This window comes from Haemaphysalis longicornis, unplaced genomic scaffold (genome assembly GCF_048455015.1).
Source record: "Haemaphysalis longicornis isolate Haplotype H1 unplaced genomic scaffold, Haemaphysalis longicornis Haplotype H1 scaffold_58, whole genome shotgun sequence".
NCBI lineage: Eukaryota > Metazoa > Arthropoda > Arachnida > Ixodida > Ixodidae > Haemaphysalis > Haemaphysalis longicornis.
The window spans coordinates 527,108-548,166 of NW_027526401.1; the positions used below are offsets into that span (position 1 = coordinate 527,108).

The following is a 21,059-nucleotide window of genomic DNA, read 5'->3' on the forward strand; positions in this document are numbered from 1 at the left end:
ACCACGCCCGAGAGTTATCCGTCCGGGCCGAGGACGAGCCGGCGCAGCTGCGCCCCGTCACGAGCTATAGAGAAATAACTGAAATGTATAGAGAGCGTAGATGCAGATTTCCCAGGCCTCACCCACAATTGAGCCGAAAACAGCAGACCGTAATCCGAAGAATACAGGCGGGGTCGCTAGCGCATCCCACACTTCTAAACAAGATGTACCCTGACAGGTACGAGAGTACTTGCCCGTTCTGCAAGGAGAGACAAGGCACTCTGGCACACGTCCTAGCCGAGTGCGAGTCTCTTAAGATCCGCCCGCCCCCCACCCCTATTCCCACACCCGACCCCCGAGAGCGATGGGAGACCTTGTTGTCTAGCCCCGACCTGACGATCCAGCTCGCGCTGGCAGCCAGGGGCCAGGAGCTGCTAGACGCATATGGGACCCGAGAAGAGGGTTCCACCCCATCCGGTGCCTGCGTGCACTAGCCAATACCTCATTGGGCTCAATAAAAGTTGATTCTCTCTCTCTCTCTCCCGGGCGTCGTAGAACTGAACCGGAGAAGTTTCCGGCAAGGCGCTATTATAGACCCCGTGTTGGCTTCAAACGTTTAACTTCACGGTTTATTACCCGGCGGACTTCGGCGCCGGGGACTGTAAAATAAATTGCGCCTAGCGAACGCAAAACGCTGGCAAGCCTTCACTGCGCTTTCAGGCTTGACACCGCAGTGGTCGCGCTGCAACCGAGTCCATTTAGCGGTTGCCTCTTTGTGCTCCAGGAAGAAAACAGCGTTACGAAATGGACGCTTGATATTTACGACTTTACGTCTCGGCTGGCGAGCGCAGCACCACAGTCCAGGTTTCCGGCCCCCTTCCTCCTCCTCCGGGCGTGAGCTAACGCGATCGTGCAGACACCAAACGACCGCCGAGGGACCGCACGCAGCTAATGGACGCTGCAGCCGCGGGAAGAAATAAACGGGGCTCCAAAATACGCGAATTTTTATGCGCAGATATCCGGCGCACCATTAAATGTCACCGCGCATTTGCCGAGATCTCGCAAGAGCGTTGTGGCTTTGCGTTGAGCAAGCCCGACGGCCGCGTGTGTACCCGGCGGAAAAGAAGCCTTCCTGCTCAACCGACGAGAGGACGGTTTATCTCATTTGATGACTGCGTTTTTTTCCTCAGCTCTATACCTGTTGTCGCCCGTTCTCGCGATCGTGACTTTATTTTTGTTTTGTCTCTCGCTCATTGCTTCTTTCTCACGCGCAAATACACTTTGCGAAACCACAACATTTCGAAGAAATATCGAAACTGCATGCGCACAAACACGACTGTCGGAAGATATCTCGATCAGTGCCTTCGATAAGCTTCAAATGAGGATACCTTACCTCGAAAACGTGTCTGAAACGGAACCATGTTCGTTGCGTCTGACGTGAATCCCGCTTTGAGAATGATGGGCATCAACCCCTGCGTTTATTTACTTCAAGCTTGCTCCCCATAATGTACAGCAATGGCTCGCACTCCACTTTCATGAATATTTTCTACGTGTGTGTTTTAACGTGCAGTCATTTTCCACACTTTCCGAAGGGCGGCAGTGAACGCGTCCCCAACATCCGAAAAAGCAGCTTCTGAACCATCACTTCATTTCAGGAGGAGCATGGCAAAAATAATTTTAAAATAACTGCCTTCGATTGTTAACCGCAAAAAAAATACTTCTATTATTTTTCAAGAATAAAAGAACAGAAATAAAGCTTGAAGATGACCCAAATGGGCGTAGAAAGCACGGCAACTGGCGTGATGTCATTCAGTGGGTTGCCAGTGAAGATCAGCCAGCCTTCTTTCATTCAAGCTGTCCGCCCCTGCGCGATCAATGGCTGCGTGTAATCGCATATTCTTTGTAGCACCTGTCAAGCAGACCGAAAGAATTTCAGTTGTTTAATCATGGTGCGACCATCAACGATGTCCCTTATGATAGCGGTGACTGAGACGAAGAAGCAGCTTTCCCCGTGACACGGCATATCGAATAAGCATGCACAAAATGCGAAAGAGAAATTAGCTTTGCGCTGCTTAGATCAGCCTTTATATATAAACACACACATAAGCTTCCAATTCCTGATCACGGGAAAACTTGAAAACTATCGCTTAAAGATCTCTGCACTCATGTGCATCATCGCTTTGTGGAAGGTCCTTCGTCGAGAGAGCTGACTACATTTTGCTGCTGTCGGTTGATTTTTTCTCAACCCATTTGGACATGTTTGATGACTTAACTACGAAAAAACCCGATGGCCATGGTTGATAGACCAGTCATTTTGCTTCGGCCACTCATTTTACACATCAAATATTTTTTATCCTGTGACCACCGATGTAATATTGCCTGCATCCAACGCTTGAAATACTCGACATACTTAAGCTTAAGCATCATCAGATCGAAGCTAATCATAAATAAATGGCAGAAAATATTTCAGTAAGGCCCTTTCTACCCCCCCCTTCTTTAGTGCGCAAATTACAGGGATGAATTCTGTTACAGTTAAGTGATTTTCCACGCGTGCGAATTAGTAGGTGATTAGTCCACTATTCGCAAATGAGTGCATGTTTGACAAGATTTTACACCAAACACTGTTATGACAAATGAGGATACCTTACCTCGAAAACGTGTCTGAAACGGAACCATGTTCGTTGCGTCTGACGTGAATCCCGCTTTGAGAATGATGGGCATCAACCCCTGCGTTTATTTACTTCAAGCTTGCTCCCCATAATGTACAGCAATGGCTCGCACTCCACTTTCATGAATATTTTCTACGTGTGTGTTTTAACGTGCAGTCATTTTCCACACTTTCCGAAGGGCGGCAGTGAACGCGTCCCCAACATCCGAAAAAGCAGCTTCTGAACCATCACTTCATTTCAGGAGGAGCATGGCAAAAATAATTTTAAAATAACTGCCTTCGATTGTTAACCGCAAAAAAAAATACTTCTATTATTTTTCAAGAATAAAAGAACAGAAATAAAGCTTGAAGATGACCCCAATGGGCGTAGAAAGCACGGCAACTGGCGTGATGTCATTCCCCGCACATTTAATGGCATCTCTTTCGCTCCTGGTGACTATCTAGTTTTATACAAATAAAGTGTTTTTATTTTGACATTTCACATATGAGTAGTGGAGATGCAGCTGGGCTATGGGGAGCGCCGTATGAAGGGCTGCGGGTGAATTTAAACCTCCTGGAGATATTTAACGCGGGCCGAAAGCTCGAGCACACCGACTCTTTTCGTTTTTGGTCTCCCTCAAAAAGAAAACGATAAAAAGAACAGTCATAGGGGCCGGAAATCGAACCCCCGACCTCGTCATAGTGAGCCTGGCAGCCACTGCTGTCCGTCTGCAGCCTATGCGATATACTGGTGGCCTCGAAAATATTTTTGAAGTGTTTGAAAGCACTGCACAAAAACAAGGAAAAAAAAACAGGTAGAAACGCGTAGGGCACTAAAATATGGCAAGACACACGGAACGCTATAGATCTTTGTAATTGACATTTTTGGAATGCATTACGGGGGGTATATCATGCGTGTGGGGCCGCTGCCATGCATTAATAATGCGACGTATTTGTATATAAAAGCAAGACGTATGTGCAAGCATCGTTCACGCTAAATTTCAGAAGCGGGAAAGCAGCAGTGCTATTACTTCAAGTTGCTGAAGCTATTCGAAAGCTACCCCAATGGGGAAACAACCACTGCAAGGCTATGTGCGACCTTTTACAGCTATGCGCGGCAACCACTACTGTGCAAGTATTCTCAGTTTCCCTCGCAGCGAGGCATGAAAGAACCGCTAGCGGTTTTCAGCCCCATTTTTACACGCTTTTTGTAGGACTCAGTATAAAATGGGAAATGGTGTTTCTTTCGATAGTCCTTCACATTTCCTTGTTCTACACTGGTGTCCTAAACCGTGCGTGTGTGTATTGTTCGTTCTCTACAGTGCATACCCAGTCGAACTTGGATTCCAAGCGCAGCGTTCGTCTGGTAAGGTGAGTGAAAACGAAACTTCTCATGTTTGGATACGCGGCAGTTCGACTCATGTGTTCTCACCTTCAACGCGAGAAATGCCTATTCAAAGCTGCATAAGGATCTAAATTTTATGCTGCGTCTAGCATGTGTGGGGCATTTAGTTCACGATGGTGAACCTAGTTCACGGTCAGTGAACCTAGCCGAAGCTGGCCGTTGGCTAGGGCTCACTTTATGTACACGGGCAGACAACTCTGTTCCTATATCCGGACTTCGTAGTCTTTATTTGTTTTATTTGTCGCTTGCATTACGTTATGGTTCGCTAGATGGCATGGCAAAATAATAATTCGCGACCACTATGCTTCATCGCACTGTCGAGCATGCCGTAAATGCTCGGCGGCTTCTCCGTTGGGTTGAATTAGTGAACGCATTTTGTTGTATCGTAAATTTGCAACCATGTATAACTATGCAAGGTTACCTTTGGTGTGAAGGGATGTATTATATCCTGTTGTGTTTATCAGCACCAAAAATTGGCGCGAATAGCTTCACAGTCGACTGGCAGAAACAAATGCCTATACTTACATTTAATAGGAAGTCACCAGCGTTTTCAGTTTCAGGTTTATTATTTTGCCGAAGTATGAGCTGACCTGTCTGAAAGGTCGTGGTAAATGTCCATTCTACTTTGAATTAAACCTAGAGCCGCAAGTCGATGAAAAAAATAAACACTGTTTTCAGTATAATCTACGGAGTAATGATTCAGTAAGTCTCTTTCGGAGGCGTAGCCAGAAATTTTGTTCGGGGAGGGGCTGAGATTGCACCTCGACCTCCTCCACATGATTTTTCATGGAATTAAAATGGGAATAACAAATACATAACCATTACCGGATAATATACGTAACTATTATCTTGAAATATTGCCTATTAACTGAAAATACATAATTATTAACTGTCAAGAATAAAGAAAATAAAATATTTCATAAAAATATTCGAATGTTTCGAGAATTGTGGCAGAATTACTATCACTGCTTGCGATTTTCTATTTTTTGTACATACAAAGAAATAACACTTAAAGGAATATGGAAATGTAGAACAAATGTAAACATATATGCGTAACAAAAATGGAAGTATAAAACACTTAATTAAAGAACTAATTTATTTAAAACTAATGAAGCACGCAGCGGACATTATAGACGTGAGAAGCACGAAACAAACAACTTGTGGGTGAACGTTTTAAATGCAGAGCATTTCAGTAACTCACGATGTCACCCGCGTTGACGTCCGTAGTCCGCACCGTCGTTGTCCGCACCCCTCCCTACTAAATAAAAAAAAATACTATCCGGCGCCCGGTTTCGATCCCTCGACCCTGCGGGCGGAACGCAATGTACATGGTGCTCTACCCACTGCGCCACAAAGCCGACACAGAATGGGACGCTACGAACGCGCCTTATATCGTGGACTCATTCAAATTACTGCTGACGAGCGCTCTCTCGTCAGCAGTTGCCACAAGTGCAACAACATTAACGTAACGCAAACTACTTAACGTCGTGCGCCCCCGGAAATGCTCTGCATTTGATCGTGCCACTCGCGAGGGGGATGTTTCACTGCGTCTTCTCTCGGTCGCGGGACCCGTGGCGCCATCTGGCGGAGGCGCGGCACAACTCGTAGCACTTTGAAAAGATGCGGCGCCAGCCAGCTGTGTGTGTGCGTGCCGCACTTGTACAAATGGCGAGTGCATTGGCTGTCCACAGAGCAAAGCATTCGTGCAAGTAAGCCGTTGCAGTCAGTCAGTCTTTCTTTTATTTTATTTTCGCTTTGTCATCCAAGAATGTTTTTTTTTTTTTTTGCAGACACGCGACGGTGACGGTCAGGGAAAAATCTTAACAACCCTGTTTTTTATGCCAGTATAATGCGTAGAAGTAGCTTATTCTGCGCATAATTGCACCAAAATTACTCACACGAAAAATCCTCAAAATCTACAGTTGTGCTGGAAAAAGCGAGAATATTATATTTTCATCAGGGCTACAAAAGTTCCACTGGCAACAAAGTGTACATTATACAGAAAGCCCGTTTTACATGGTGCGAATGTACCTGCGAATTCGCTGCTGTGGCGCCTCAGATGCGGCAAAACGACCAATTTTTGTAGCTGTGGCAACAGATCGTTTTTCCCCACGAACGGCGCTGCAGCAGCAGATTCGAAGTAAATTCGCAACATGTACAGGGGTGGAGACGAAGACCGAAGTCGTTAGCGCACTGGTTTCCGGTGGCGGCCCCAGCTGCGTAGAGGTACTGAAGCAGTCAGGCCTGCGGTTTCGTCCGCGAATCTCCCCTATATGTGTTATCAGCAGATACTCTCCGTCGCGTTGCGGAGCGCGAGCTCGCAGAACACCCCCGTGGATGAAGGCCTTGCAGAGGAGTTCGGCATTCAGGAGGGAAACGGGCCACCAAGGGAGAGTAGGGGCGCTTTACGGACAGGATTCCTGGGGTTTTAGACAAAATCCTAGGATGGTTTCCGGCGCAGCTAGGTCGCCGTGCATGACAGCGGGACATTTTTTTTTTTGGGGGGGGGGGGGGGGGGCTGAAGCCCCCCCCCCCCTCCCCCTTTCTACGCCCCTGGACTTTGTAAACACGCTGCGGTATATGCCCAACGGTCTCTAGCAGCGTGGTTGACATAGCAATATGTGTTTATATTCGTTTATATTTTATTACTATTTTATGGCAATGTAAAGAAAGAGAAAAATTTAAACACCTTTTCTCCGAGCGAAACCTTTATTTGAGGCAACCACACGCGTTGTTCAGAACGCTGCGAATCTTCTGCCCTCAAACAAAGTTAACCTGGAAGTTGGCGCTCGTACCTTGCACATGTTTGCCTCTTCCCTTCAGGAAGTTGCCGTACGTCGTCATCTTCACCGCAGCATTACGGAGTGACCAATCGAAGTTACCGAGAGCGCAGATACAAGTAATCACGAGATCCACCATACAATTTGACTTCAAAAATGCAAGTGCACTGGGACAACACGCAATGGAAGCATGGCGTAATTACGCGTTGTACCAGCGCGGATGCCCTTTTTAACAGAGAAGCTGTTTAGCAAATCGTTAAAGTTTCGTGTCCGCAGTTAAAAATACCAAGAAAATGCCGAGCGCCCGTGAGCGCGCGCCTCGCGGCGACCGCCCAGCGTCCCCGGCGCACGTTTGTCCAGCCAAGCATACCCACTAAGAAAGATTTTCCAAGATTGGCCAAACAAACAAAACAACAACAACAACAACAACAACAACAGAAAAGAACTCCAGCGTTCGCCGTAATCGTGGTAACACTTGCTCGTAACGAGAGACCCGTCATAGCGTGCGCCCGTCCAAGGTGATGTCCAACGATTATAACTTCAAAAAAAAAAGTGAAAGAAGCTCACACTTAAAACAACAATGATGGAGTAAAGGTCATTGCGGCAGCGAAGAAGAAGCAAATCGACTGCAATCGTGGACCTAAACCATCGTGATGGTCGTGAAGATTGCGTACAGCTTCGCTACCTTCAAGTCTTACGCCTTAGTGCGAGCTTCCTTCATTTTCTTTCGGTCAGATTGAGTGCTGGGCCCAATCAATCGCCGAATTCACAAGATCGGTCACTTCGATTGGTCATTCTGGAGCATTGTAATGAATGTGCTCAACGGGGTCTGCTTATTCTACCTCTGCCGGTTTCGCGGTAAATTCGCGAAGTCTGCTTCGTGAAACCTATTTCGGGAAGCCTCTTTTATGAAGCCTTCTTCGTGGAGCCTTTTTTTCGTGAAGCCTTCCGTATTTTCCGGTTTATAGCTGGCTTGCGCAAAGGGTGATGCGCAGCATAGAGAGAGATGGCGACGCGGGTATGTGACGGCCCGGCGTTGGGCCTAACGTACGTCACGCTTTGAGGTACAACGACCAACCAAAGCCCCTTTGGTAAGATAAACATGGTTAGAACGCGAACCTAACTCGGCTGTGTCGGAATGGCGATGGAGGTCGAGGATGGCGGTGCGCCACGCTGACCCGCACGCCCTCACTGTGAGCAAATACTTTGCACAGAGTATATGCTCTATGAAGTGCACAAGTTGCAGACTCCCGATATGGAATGGCTACCTATACTAGAAGAACTGTGTACGTTTGATCTTTACTTTAAGTTTTTCCGTCAGCCGAAGTTCGGCCGACGGTTTTTAATCTATCCGTGACGTGTATTGTGTGCGAAATAAAGGTAATAGAGAAAAAAAAGTGTCGGAATGGCGCAACCGGTTACACGTCGGCTTTATAACGCGAGGAATCCAGGCTCGATTCCGACCGCGGGCAGCGTTTTTTTTTCCTGAGAAACTTGGAGCGCCTTCGCTTATCATCATCATCATCGTCGTCGTCGTCGTCGTTTTATGAAACCCAGTGTGTAAAGTTGGCTATCCTGCAGTGCGTTTTGGAGAGACATCGAACGTCATCAGTGAAATGTAGAAAGCTGCGCTTTTAAAAAATACACATATGTCAAGCTGCGAGTACCCGTTGACGTCGTAAGACCTCAAACCGAAACCTTGGGCCTAGTGGGCGCATGCCCGACAGTTGCCGCTGCCGCCGACAGTTGCGTGCAGAGTAACTCGTGCAGAGTAACTTGACCTTCGTAGACACATTTCTCCCGCTGTAGGGATTCTCGTGGCCTCAGTTATGTTTCCACGTGTCGGTTCCACTACAAGAAACGAACCGTTTTAAATAACCTCAAACGCGGCATCAAACGCGCGTTTCTTTTAAGTGCAGAGCAGTTAGCTGTCACGATGTCTAGCTACCGCCGCAATCAAGCGGCGTAGCGACGTACCGGAGAGCCCCACGACGTAGCGGCGTAACGGATCCAAACGGAGGCTTCGAAAAACAAGTGTTTTTTATAGTCATAACCGTTTGAAACTCCTGAAACGCTGGCGCGTGTCATACATCTCCGCGTTTTTTTTAGCGAAAAGAAAACTGCAGGTACATTTGAGGCAAAATCTGCGTAAATAACCGGCAGCCCCCACGTCCATTTAGTTTAGGAACGCCCGTTGCGGTGGTTTTTACAATAGTAAGCGAAAAAAAGTGGCCGCCAAATACGACGCGTCCCAAACTGCGCAGTAAAGCTCCGGCAAGTGCAAGATGAAATCAAGCACAAAAAGAACGGAACTCCCGCTCGCGCTGTTCCAGGCGGGAAATTTTTATTGCGTTGGACAAACCTCCGTTCAATTAATCTTGAGAGGAGTGAGACAAGGAGGCGAAGAGCGTGATGGGTGTTAGCAGTGAGCGGATAACGGCGCCACATTCCATTATGGCGAATCACTGCTCTGCATTTCCGACAGCTTTCACGTTGAGTGGAACGGCTTTATTTATTTTTTTATTTTTATTTGCTGATGTTACGAAAAATTACATAGAAAGGGTGCCCTGAAGTAACTTTAACTGCAGCAATGCTATTTAAAAAGAAGATAGGGCCATTAAAAAAGGTCGGAGGAGAAGAAGCGAGCAACACAAAAATAACATGACGTGAAGCGTGAAAACCTATAAAGATGATAAAAAAATTTACAACTATACAGATGGCAATGAAAACTTGTGAAGCATACACCCAAAACTAGAGAACAATAGGCTAAACTTAGTCCACGACCGGTTTAGACCTGCGGAGAGAAAGAGATGGGGAAGCGCAGAAACGGTGAAAACGCGATGAGGGGGAAAAAGTGTGGCGTCGAACGCGACACAACCGCTCCTGCCGCCAGGAATGTTCTTCAAGACGCAGCAGTTTTGTGCACTTCTTTGTACCGCGCCCCAGTCAATCATGTGTTGTTTCATGAATGTGAGCGACCTAACAAAACCGAAACAGCTTCGCTGTGTAATCCGCCACCATACGAATGGTCACGTACACCTTTTTTTTTACTGGTGAGGTATGGTACCTTATACGTGATTGTAGGCGGCGAGTAGTGCCGATAATGGCGTTTGATGAAAACTCCTTAGCATTCAGGAAAGAAGAACTCCATGCCGGCCACCGTGTCTGCTATTTTATGTAGGGTAAACGCTGACATGCGCGGTCACAAAACTACGCAGTAGGGTTCTTGTCCCCAGCTCCCGTTGTAGCACCCACCTTTCCGTTAACGCCTCGCAATCGCCCCTTCGTATAGGTATGTATGTTTCTCAGAGGAGATCATTATATCGTCGTCGTCGTCGTCACTACCATCATCATGACCGCAGCCGTAATAATAGGCAGCTCACTTCTACGCTTTCTCGGGAATCATCATTTCCAGCGTGGCACGCGCTCGCCCCGCGTTCAACCGAAATCGAACAAGCGAGAGTCGCACACATGAACGGAGGAGCTCGAGCTATGCTGGTTTACGCTAAGGGCGGTGGACAGCTGCGACGCCGAGCAAATCCTTCCAATTCTGTGAGGACCAAATGCATGCGTGCTGCTGTCAGCGCTGCTATTGGAGTAACCGTGGCCATATCCGCCTTCCTTGCTGCATACCGCCGGTTGACGCTCGTCTGCTGAGACCAGCCCCTTGCATTCAGGCAACAGCACCGCCTTCAGGGCGACCGCAAATACGTGAACATGGACAGCCAGTGCCAGACTCCCACGCTCCTGGACAAGACTCCGGCACGCCTTCAGGACTGCGAGGTCTTTCAGCTGGACACCTGGCATTGCCCCGGCTCCACCGCTTGGTCCTCCAAGGATGCCCCGTCCGAGGTCTCCGCTCTCGTGGGAAATGCTACAACTTGGATGCAGTGCCGGCGCGTCTCATGCTCCCGTTCTGCTCGGAACTGAATGCCGCTGCCTTGTTCACTGACCTCTGGCTTTTGGCCGTCCGTCCATGTACGTCATGGTGAAGAGAAAATGTTGCCTGTCTCTTTTTTGACGTGTGTAGCTTTCGTCGTTGATGCCTAGGGTTTCGTGGGCTTCGATGTCAAGGAAGGGTCACGAAATCTGAAAGGCGTAGTGCATTCCGCGCGAGAGACAAATTATTCAGCGGCCGTCGTATGCATCACACACGCAATCGAAGGAGGCGTACTCAAGGTGTTCTGGTGAAAAGGGTCCCGCACGCTTATATCAACCTACGTAGGTTGACGAACCGCACAAATCCGGCGGCACGAGATGCATCAGGCAAGAGTTATTTGCTTGCACGCTCAACGGAAACAAGCGCATTTATGACGACTTGCTAAAGTAATCAAGGTTTTTAGTGCTTGCTTCCTGGTACGGTGGAAATACCAGTTATCAGTGAGACCAAACTAGACAGGTGCAATCATATACTAGGAGCGCTTTCTGGGACACCGACAGCACTATCTCACCAGGACAGGATTTGGCCACCCTGGTGTAGTGTTCGGCTGCAACCCACCCCACTGGGAAATGCCTTCGTCCTGCAGTGGGCGTAGATAGGTTTATGAGCTGATGCAGCAAGAATAACGATGAAGACATTGTTAGTGACATTTCCGGGCAAAATTTAAGAATGACTGACGCTCGTTCATTTTGCCTATGGTAGTCTCAACCCACACACATTATATAAGCCCACCGTGTTGTGGGTGCCGCCAGCGAAGCCAGGAGGGTGTACTTTACTTAAAAAACTAGAGCCGACAATCTTGTGTCGCCAGCGTGTATCATGCACTATTATACATGTATACCCGTCCTTGCCCTTTAAACCGCAGATGCTGTTACAAATGCCCGAGCCACGCGCTGCCCCAAGGGACTTAACGAACCAACGCGATCTGTTAGCTTTTTCGGCCGCACGCTAATGCGTTGTCGGTTTACATATGTATGCACACACGCTACCGAGCGGCTGTCTTGTTCAGGCGAACGTCTTCTCTTGACCGGTCCCTGCGTATAAATATACACCCGTACCCAGGGCACGTAAGTATGCACGGCGCACGTGCACCGCAGCAAATGAAGCCATCTTCGTCAATCTTCTTCGAGCAGTGCTGTGCGGGCGGAGCGTCCGGATACACGCCGACGTTTCCTATATAAGAGTGATGGATCGCGCTCCTGCGGCTGCCTCGTGTTGCGCACACAATGCACGGGCGTTACACGACCACATGCCACGCAGGAGAAAAAAAAGGTGTATAAGAGACGATGAGAGCCCCGCTGGTGCGCGTGTTCTTGGTTGAGCGGCTGAACCGCGCTGCGGGCGATCCATCACAAACGCGGAGGAAGAAGAAATAAGGACGAGCCAGTGATGGGGAACGAGCGCTTCTGCCCGGAAACTTCAACCCGCGTTTCGCACTGTGTGCGCGTAAACACGGTGCGCTGGTTAAACATGCGCTCGGCAGCCCGCACGAGGCGTAGCGTGCATGCATACCGCGTGTTGTTGTCCATGGCTTCGGGCGGATCCGTGTGGCCGCCCAGTGGTGCGTAGGTATACTTATTTGTGAGGGCGGGCGGCTGGCCTTCCGTGAGCGCTCGAGAGCCAGCGGTTCCCCGCCGCGTCTGCGCCCACTTCAGTCAGCTCCGTCCCGCTCGTCAAACGCTTGACATGCATGCGCACCGGTGAATTTCGGTGGCGTTAGTCGTTGTGACGTGCGCGTATAAAATCTAGGGAAGAGAAAATGATGGATCAATGATTCATTCCTCTCTGCGCTGGCCGAACGGGTCGGGGAGTCAGGGAGCAGACAGGTACGCTTGTCTGAGTGAAATTCTAAAAGGGTCGTGCTAAACGTTCGGTTGGGTGAAGGGGTGAGTTGGACCCTTCAGTTACGCTGGCGCATGTGGCAAGTAACAATGTAGCGGCACCATCATCATCACTATGACAGCGCCCATCACCATCATCGTCATCTACCGCGTCTGGTCTCTCAAGGAGACTGAGCCACATGCAGAGAATAAAGCCCGCGACCGTTGCGACAAGACATCTGGTGCCGTGTCCCTCACCTGCCTGGTGCTCTGCCACAACGAAAGCAAAGGGAAACGTGCTCAATATTATCAACAGCCAATTAGAGAGGAGGAGGAGGAGGAGGAGGAGGAGGAATACTTTTACTTGAAGGGACGTCTCTGATCCCGTTTGGAGAGAAGGGGCTCTGTGGCGGTTGAAGACAGGTTGAATTTGTGCCTCCGATAAGGTACGCATGCGCATTCATGTTTCAATGTAAGCTAGAAGCTGTTTAGATGAAGTTCGGGCACAGAGCTTCGGCCGGCGAGGGGAGCAGACTCGTAGCTCTATGCTACTCGTGCAAGACCGCCGTTCATCGATAATTGTGCTATGAGTGAGCGGGTAGGGGCATCGACACTGTGAGGGCTAATAGGAACCGATGGGTCATTTGTAAGAGGTGTGAATGTGCGATAATGTGTGAATTTGAGACATAACCAGATCGCGGGGTGGAAATCGGCTTTTGTGGGATGGAAACAATGCGGGCATTTAGGTGCCGAAAGAGCTGCGTACCGTTGTCTGGAGGTTTCACGAGCACAGTTGGTGTTGGCGGTGTATTTATTGATGGAGACCCCCGCAGATCGGGAGAGTTCGGGAAGAGGCGCAAGATAGCCGGGTGGGGAAAATTCAATTTGAGGCGAGTTTTGTTGTACTTCTTATAATGATTCGAATCGCATGGGGCGTGTAGCCGACGAAGGGGAAGCTGCGGAGATTCGTGTCATCAAGCTCTCCTGTGCAGCCGCCTGACTCCCCGGTCAGGACTCCTCATGACCGGGCGACCAGTCGATCCCTGTGCCAGTATTGTTTCTACTCAAGAAGGCTATCTGATGAGGGATTTTATGAACAAGCGGGTTGGTGGAGGTCGGGATTTTGACAGTTTGGAGAGCTTCGAAGGGATCGGTAAGGATTCGAATTTAAGGTGGGATGGTCGACGTGAAATCAAACCCGAGGGAGTCGGTGGCACGGATGATGGAGTAGAGTTCGGCTTCGAGAGGAGCAGCATGTGGTATGTGGAGGATGTGAGACTCCGCGGATAGTTGGGAGCTCAGGGGAGGTCCATGCATGCCGGTTATGGACGGGTTGATGCTGTGAGAGAGAGAGAGAGAGAGAGAGAGAGAGAGAGAGAGAGAGAGAGAGAGAGAGAGAGAGAGAGAGAGAGAGAGAGAGAGAGAGAGAGAGAGAGAGAGAGAGAGAGAGAGAGAGAGAGAGAGAGATTTAATGTGAACTAAAAAAGGTCATCTCGGATAGCAGCAGGGCTTGACACGATGTGCTGTGACAGAACCACATGCACTAAATGCAAAGCACACTGCTTATCTGACTCACCTGCCGGGTGGCAATATAAATAGAACAAAAAACAGGAAATGTTGACACCAAAATTGTGTGTGGGTGCGTGTGCGCGTTCGTTCGCGGGCTTTCGCATGCGTATGCGTGTGTGTGCGTGCGCGTGTGCGTGAGTGAAGATGAACACGAGCAGCGGACACTTACTCCGTGGTTATGCGACGTGTGACAGGCGTTCTTTGACTTTCATCTGCTTCTGCCCTGTTCTGTCCTGAGTCCTATATTTGCCACCCAATTTTCTCATTGCATCCCTCCATCGAGTTATCAGTCCCCTTTCGGAAGCCACTCGGTTACCCTAGTACTACACAGGCTGTCAGTTCTCCCCATTACATGTCCAGCCGACCTCCACATGGCAGCGAGAACGCGGGCAGTGATTGGATGCGAAATGCAATAAAGATGGAAGGGAAGCCGACCGGAAGCGCCCGGTTTCTAACATTTTTTTTTCTGCGTGATTGTCTGCTTTAGCGGTTCCCAGTGGTAGCTCGCGCAGGGGGATTGATCGATGCGACCTGGTGCGTGTTTGTTTTGTCCGTGGCACGTGTTTTGGAGCCATGGTGACGAAAAAACGGAAGAATTTAGATTTAGCGACACAAGGAGACATTATTCGACGAGTACACGCCGGTGAAAAGATGTTGGCTGCAGGGACTGTATTCGAAATTTCTCGCACCATTTTTGACGGCGTTATGGCGCATTAATTCGACGAAGGAGGCTAAGGCAGAGGCACGGCGCGGCCGATCCGGAGCGTGTCCTATGCAAAGCGGCTTTGTTGCGCAGCTCCATTAGAGAGAGAGAGCTGTCAGCATTCCTATGCGCCACGCTGAATGACGCAACGGCGCACGAGTTTGTAAGTGCTGACGGCGATGTGCAGGCTGTGGCGGACATCACCGATGCCGAAGAAGTGGACCGTACTAGCGGCCCTGACAACGTTCCAAACCGCCTACTGCAGACGAGCTTGCGTCGGTGTTTAACCGTGGTGACACAGTGCACAACGCCGGATTTTCTTATTTGGAGGGCGTTCGTAAGCTTAAAGACAATGTGGTGAACTTTATGGCACAGAAGAATAAGCAAGCGAATGTCAGACTTTTTTCGTGCTACATAAGGTGCGTTGCTCGTCGCGCTGTGGTTCGAATTTTCCGTGCTGTGAACAACAAATCGGTGAGCTACCGCTTGTCAAAACCTCGGAAAGCTCTTAGTGATGTGCAGAGTTATCAAATGATCCTCAGACAGGCTTATTTTATATTTCGAATACTCGATTTGTCGAACTATTTCACGATCCGCTTGGAGGAGTTGGATATATCCGTGTTTGACTGTATATATATATATATATATATATATATATATATATATATATATATATATATATATATATATATATATATATATATATATATATATATATATATATATATATATGACATGTAATCGAAAGGCGTGGGTTCGGTCCCCACTCTGGGCGCGTGTTTTTCTTTCTTTCTTTCTTCTGTATATTAAAAAAAATGTTTACTTCATTAACCGTAGTGAAAAAGAAAAAAGAGCCTAACCACACCCCTATGCCTCCTTTGGCGTTGTAGACTGCTGCCCTACCTTTCTATATATATATATATATATATATATATATATATATTAGTCCGAATGGCGCTGGCTACCACCCCCAAGCACAGGAAACAAACATACCTAACATAAATACCCCAGAAAGTGAATGGGAAAATCGCCCCGCCGGTAGCGTAGTGGTTATCGCACCAGACCGGTATTCTGGAGGTCGTGGGTTCGGATCCCACCTGGCGGGCATTTTTTCTTCACTTTCTTTCTTTCTTTCCAAATTCTTAATCTGCTTCAATGATCTACCACATCCTCCCCTTTGCTTTCCGAGGTTTTCTCGACTGCCAACCCTTATTTCTGTGTTATTTTCAACGAACCCCTCATTTCCTATTCTGATTCGCTACATGCATAGCGAGGGCCTCTGTTCTGGCAGTCTTGTTGCCAAAGGGAGCTTAAGAGGGTTCAAAGCTGGTCGACCACTCTGGACATGTCGTAGACACTCGAGTCACGACCCGGGGGTTAAAAAGAAGGTCCCCTTCACCCCGATTAGTCCGAATGGCGCTGGCTACCACCCCCAAGCACAGGAAACAAACATACCTAACATAAATACCCCAGAAAGTGAATGGGAAAATCGCCCCGCCGGTAGCGTAGTGGTTATCGCACCAGACCGGTATTCTGGAGGTCGTGGGTTCGGATCCCACCTGGCGGGCATTTTTTCTTCACTTTCTTTCTTTCTTTCCAAATTCTTAATCTGCTTCAATGATCTACCACATCCTCCCCTTTGCTTTCCGAGGTTTTCTCGACTGCCAACCCTTATTTCTGTGTTATTTTCAACGAACCCCTCATTTCCTATTCTGATTCGCTACATGCATAGCGAGGGCCTCTGTTCTGGCAGTCTTGTTGCCAAAGGGAGCTTAAGAGGGTTCAAAGCTGGTCGACCACTCTGGACATGTCGTAGACACTCGAGTCACGACCCGGGGGTTAAAAAGAAGGTCCCCTTCACCCCGATTAGTCCGAATGGCGCTGGCTACCACCCCCAAGCACAGGAAACAAACATACCTAACATAAATACCCCAGAAAGTGAATGGGAAAATCGCCCCGCCGGTAGCGTAGTGGTTATCGCACCAGACCGGTATTCTGGAGGTCGTGGGTTCGGATCCCACCTGGCGGGCATTTTTTCTTCACTTTCTTTCTTTCTTTCCAAATTCTTAATCTGCTTCAATGATCTACCACATCCTCCCCTTTGCTTTCCGAGGTTTTCTCGACTGCCAACCCTTATTTCTGTGTTATATATATATATATATATATATATATATATATATATATATATATATATATATATATATATATATATATATGCGTGCGTGTGCGTATGTGTGTTCGTTTAAAGCAGGGTTGAGTTGCGAAACTTTGTCCCTCACCCTTTGAATCCCCCGCTGTAACATTACGTAAGCGAGCGAGCAAGAGGAAACTTTCCGAAATACGCTCTTTTTAGTCTTGCCACTTAAGAGTAGCAGACACAGAAACCTAGCTCAGAAATGGGACTTCATAGGCGCACGTGCCCATTCCCCGAGAGAGTTTCTCATTCCATTCTCTAAGAACAAGAAATCAGTCCCGCGGCAGCGGAACTAAAGCGCTTCCGTGTTCCATAGTCGGCACTCGCTCCGCCTCTATAAGTGCACCCATAAGCCGGCAGTCCGCCTGAAATGAACGGCAGCCCCGTAAAATGGCGACTGCGCTGCTTCCGCATTTCGCATCGCGGAGACACATACCGCGAAAAAATACGCATTTCGAATCTCACGTCTGTCGCAGCGTGACCATTTATCGCCTCAATTGAAATCTCCAACGGGGGTTTCCGTTTCTGCAACGCCGAATCGGGTCTAGGTATCGGTTGAAAGGTGCTGTCGCACCTCGGGCGCCATCATTATACGGTCAGCTGTCCCGGAACGGCACAGATTCGCGCTCTTTCTTCGCATTGCGCAATGCTTTCACTCAGTCGGTGTCCGACGCGCACGCGAGCATGCCACGGCGCTGATACGTGCGAGACTGCTTCCGCGCGGCGCGTCATCCGCGAACTCGCTTCAACACTTACCACCCCCGAGCGCGTCTGGTCAAAGCGGTCTCCGTACGACGTCAGTTGCGCAACACCGCTGACTAGAGCTAGTCGGCGCTCTTCCGGCCCCCTCCCGAGTATATTACACGCGGCCGAGCGCCGCATCCTCGAGGCGGCATGCAGAGCACAAAATAGAAAGCGACGGGCACTGCGCGGGCGTTTCTATCCGGCTCCCAAATAAAGCCTGACCCAGATTTCTGTACGCGGGAGAGGCAGCTGTCAATCTGTGCGCTAAGAGCGTTCTTCCGGTCACCGGGAGCGAGTCGTCCTGCGCTCCCGTCCAGCGGCCGCGCCCGAAGCTCCCCGCTGCGACGACAACGACGGCAGGGAGAGTGAGCATCACCACCACGCCCGAAAGAACGTGTAGCGAGCGACTCTCGCCGCGATGCGCGGTAGCGAGTGGCGTGCCCGCGGAACGGCGCACTTGGGCGTCAGGGCTGTCCGTCAGGAGTGACCCTGCAAGGGTCAAGTGTCAGGCACCAGAGTACGACCTCGCCGTTGGTCAGACGGCCGACTTGCCATTTCTTGACGGCGCGCCTGAGCGGCCCCAGGAGAACGCTATTTCCTAAGCAGTCGATGGAGGAGCCATCACTGGACCCGTCTCTCCATTCATTGAAAGCTCCTTGCTATAGGTACTGCCGTTAGAGTCGCCTCGACGTATGGCCACACGCACACTACAAGACATGTTCTAAGCATTGGTATTCCTCGTTTGGCGATGGCCTACATTTTCGCAGCCACGTACGCAAGCGCACGCGATCACAGAGACTCTCTCTCTCTCTCTCTCTCTCTCTCTCTCTCTCTCTCTCTCTCTCTCTCTCTCTCTCTCTCTCTCTCTCTCTCTCTCTCCTCTCTCTCTCTCTCTCTCTCTCTCTCTCTCTCTCTCTCTCTCTCTCTCTATCTATCTATCTATCTATCTATCTATCTATCTATCTATCTATCTATCTATCTATCTATCTATCTATCTATCTATCTATCTATCTGTCTATCTGTCTGTCTGTCTTTCTCTCCCTCAAGGGCCACATCACGAAATGATCCTTGCCAGCACAGGCAGCAGGCTGCCATTCCGCACACTCTGAGCGCACTTTTTAATGCGTGGGCATCACTCATGCATTACTCGTCTAAGTTGACGAAAAAAGCGGCATCCCCACAATCGCTTAGCCAGACCCTGTCATCAAAATCCCCATTGGCAGCGAACGTGGGTATGTGGCGGCCTAACCTCCCAGTTGGCTGCGAAAGGGGTATGCGCTGGCCTGACCTGGCTGCCATGCATCCTGTAGCTGCGAAGGGGGTATGTAGCGGCCTGACGTCCCTTTTGGGTTCGCGACAGCTGGACGTTAGCCATTGTGTTACGCATTGGGGTTAACGTCGTTAACCGGCACCCACAGGTTGACGGACAGTGAGATTGACGTTGCTTAACACGTCGCTGGGCTCAACGTTAAGGTCGACGTGAATGCTATTATACGACTGACAACAAACCCGCATAGGAGGATTGGCCGGGGAAGATTTCAGCAGCCGAGAGACTCATTCCCATCGGCAGCAACGGCAACATACCCCACACCCATATGCTTTTACAATTCAACGAGGTGTGATGGCCACGCATTCCCACATCCCAAGAGGAAGCCCCAGTAACTTTTTAACTACCGTGGCCATAGACAACACACATTTTCCTCATCCTGCCCCCCCCCCCCCCCCCCGGGCCCCAGACACACTTTTTGCTTGGAATGGCTCTCTACCAGCCGTCTCTGACACATCCTCAGTACTCAACAGACACCGACAATGTACGCTGGGGCAGCTTTTTTTTTTTCAAAGGTAACCCTGGCACGAGGCGATCTTGAAGGAACAATTTCGCGTGCTGCTTGCTGGATGACAGAGGAGAAATAGCGCGCAAGCAATATGTGGCGGAAGCTTCACAGCCATCCTCGCGTTATTATCGCACCCGGTTTTCATATTGCCGATGCCCAGGAGGAGCCATAAAGCCGCGCAAGAGTCTTCGCGTCGCCTGGTAAAAAAAAAACTACCACCTCCCCTCGCGGGAACCCCTGTGTAGATGCGACGCATAGGCGGAGCGGCGAAGGGAACGCGTTTTATAGCGCTCATAACGTTGAGGGGACTGCGTAATCTGGTCCCAGTCGATGACGACGTTGGCGTACTTGTAAAGCGGCGTGGACTCTAGGTGTTTGAGCCAAGCGTGGATGTTGCTTCGCCGGAGAACGGCACACCGGTTATATGCGCAGCGCGCCCAAAGGAGAGGAAACCGCGGAAGAGAGAGTACTGCACATGCGCCGGCCCCAGCGCGTCTGCCGCGGCTATGACGCAACGTGCCGCGGCTATGACGCAACGCAATCCAACACAATCCACTTTAATCCAATCCAATCCAAATCCAATCCAACCGAATCCAAGCCAATCCAATCCAATCCAATCCATTCGAATCCAATCCAATGCCCCTCGCGAGAGAGTGTTCGTTATCGGAGAGGAGAGGGGGTGAGCGGCGGAGAGCGGCGGAGAGCGCAGCTCGCGCGGCGAGGAGAATGGCAGAGGGGTGGACAACGCCGACAACAACGACGACGACGCCGGAGGGACAAGGCGAGTGAATCAGATGCTCTGCATCTAAAACCACGGGCAGGAGCGCCGAATGTTAGGCACCTGTGCGTAAAGGGTCCAGGCTGCGTTCTAATGCGCTGCAACGTGGGTGTGCACGGGGTTGCGTGCAGGAGCCTCGCGTACCCGTGCTATACAGTCAAGTGCGCCGGGCTGCCTGCCAAACGTGCGTCCTTTCGCGCCCCTGTCTCGTCGGAGCGATATTTCGGAGAGACAAGAGCGTACGTTCGTAATTCGGATGCAGAAGGCACGGCTTCGGCTGAGACCGAGGCCGGGTTCGCGTAACTACACTGCCGTGGCCATGTGAGGAGCCCTCGACAGGACAACGAAAGACGCGGGGGAGTCGGGCTGTGAAAGGAAGAGGCTGCCCACAATGGCCCGACCTGGAAACCTGGGGCCCAGTTAGTTCAGGCGCTTTCAAGCAATGAACGCCCATCTCCCTCGTCACTGGTCCGCCGCCTGGTACCTTCGCGACATCGTCCTCCCTCGTGTGAAGAACCTAACGCGACGAGGTGCCTGCTTCTACCCATGCGCGCGCACGTCAGGGTCAGTTCATAGAACGTGACGAAGATTGCTGGGTGTATGCACGCACGCAATCCTCACGTCGACACGCCATTGTCTTTGTTGAGGACAAGGATCTGCTACAC

The 21,059-nt window shown here is 49.9% G+C and overlaps 1 protein-coding gene across 1 annotated transcript in view; it reads left to right on the top strand.

Moving 5' to 3' along the window:
- LOC144140980 (Ig-like and fibronectin type-III domain-containing protein 2) overlaps window positions 1-21,059 on the top strand; it is a 287,829-nt gene that overhangs the window by 138,838 nt on the left and 127,932 nt on the right. Inside the window, exon 2 of the mRNA XM_077672467.1 lies at window positions 3,949-3,997. The gene's annotated coding sequence lies outside the window, so the exon portion shown is untranslated. The remainder of the gene's footprint in view (window positions 1-3,948; window positions 3,998-21,059) is intronic.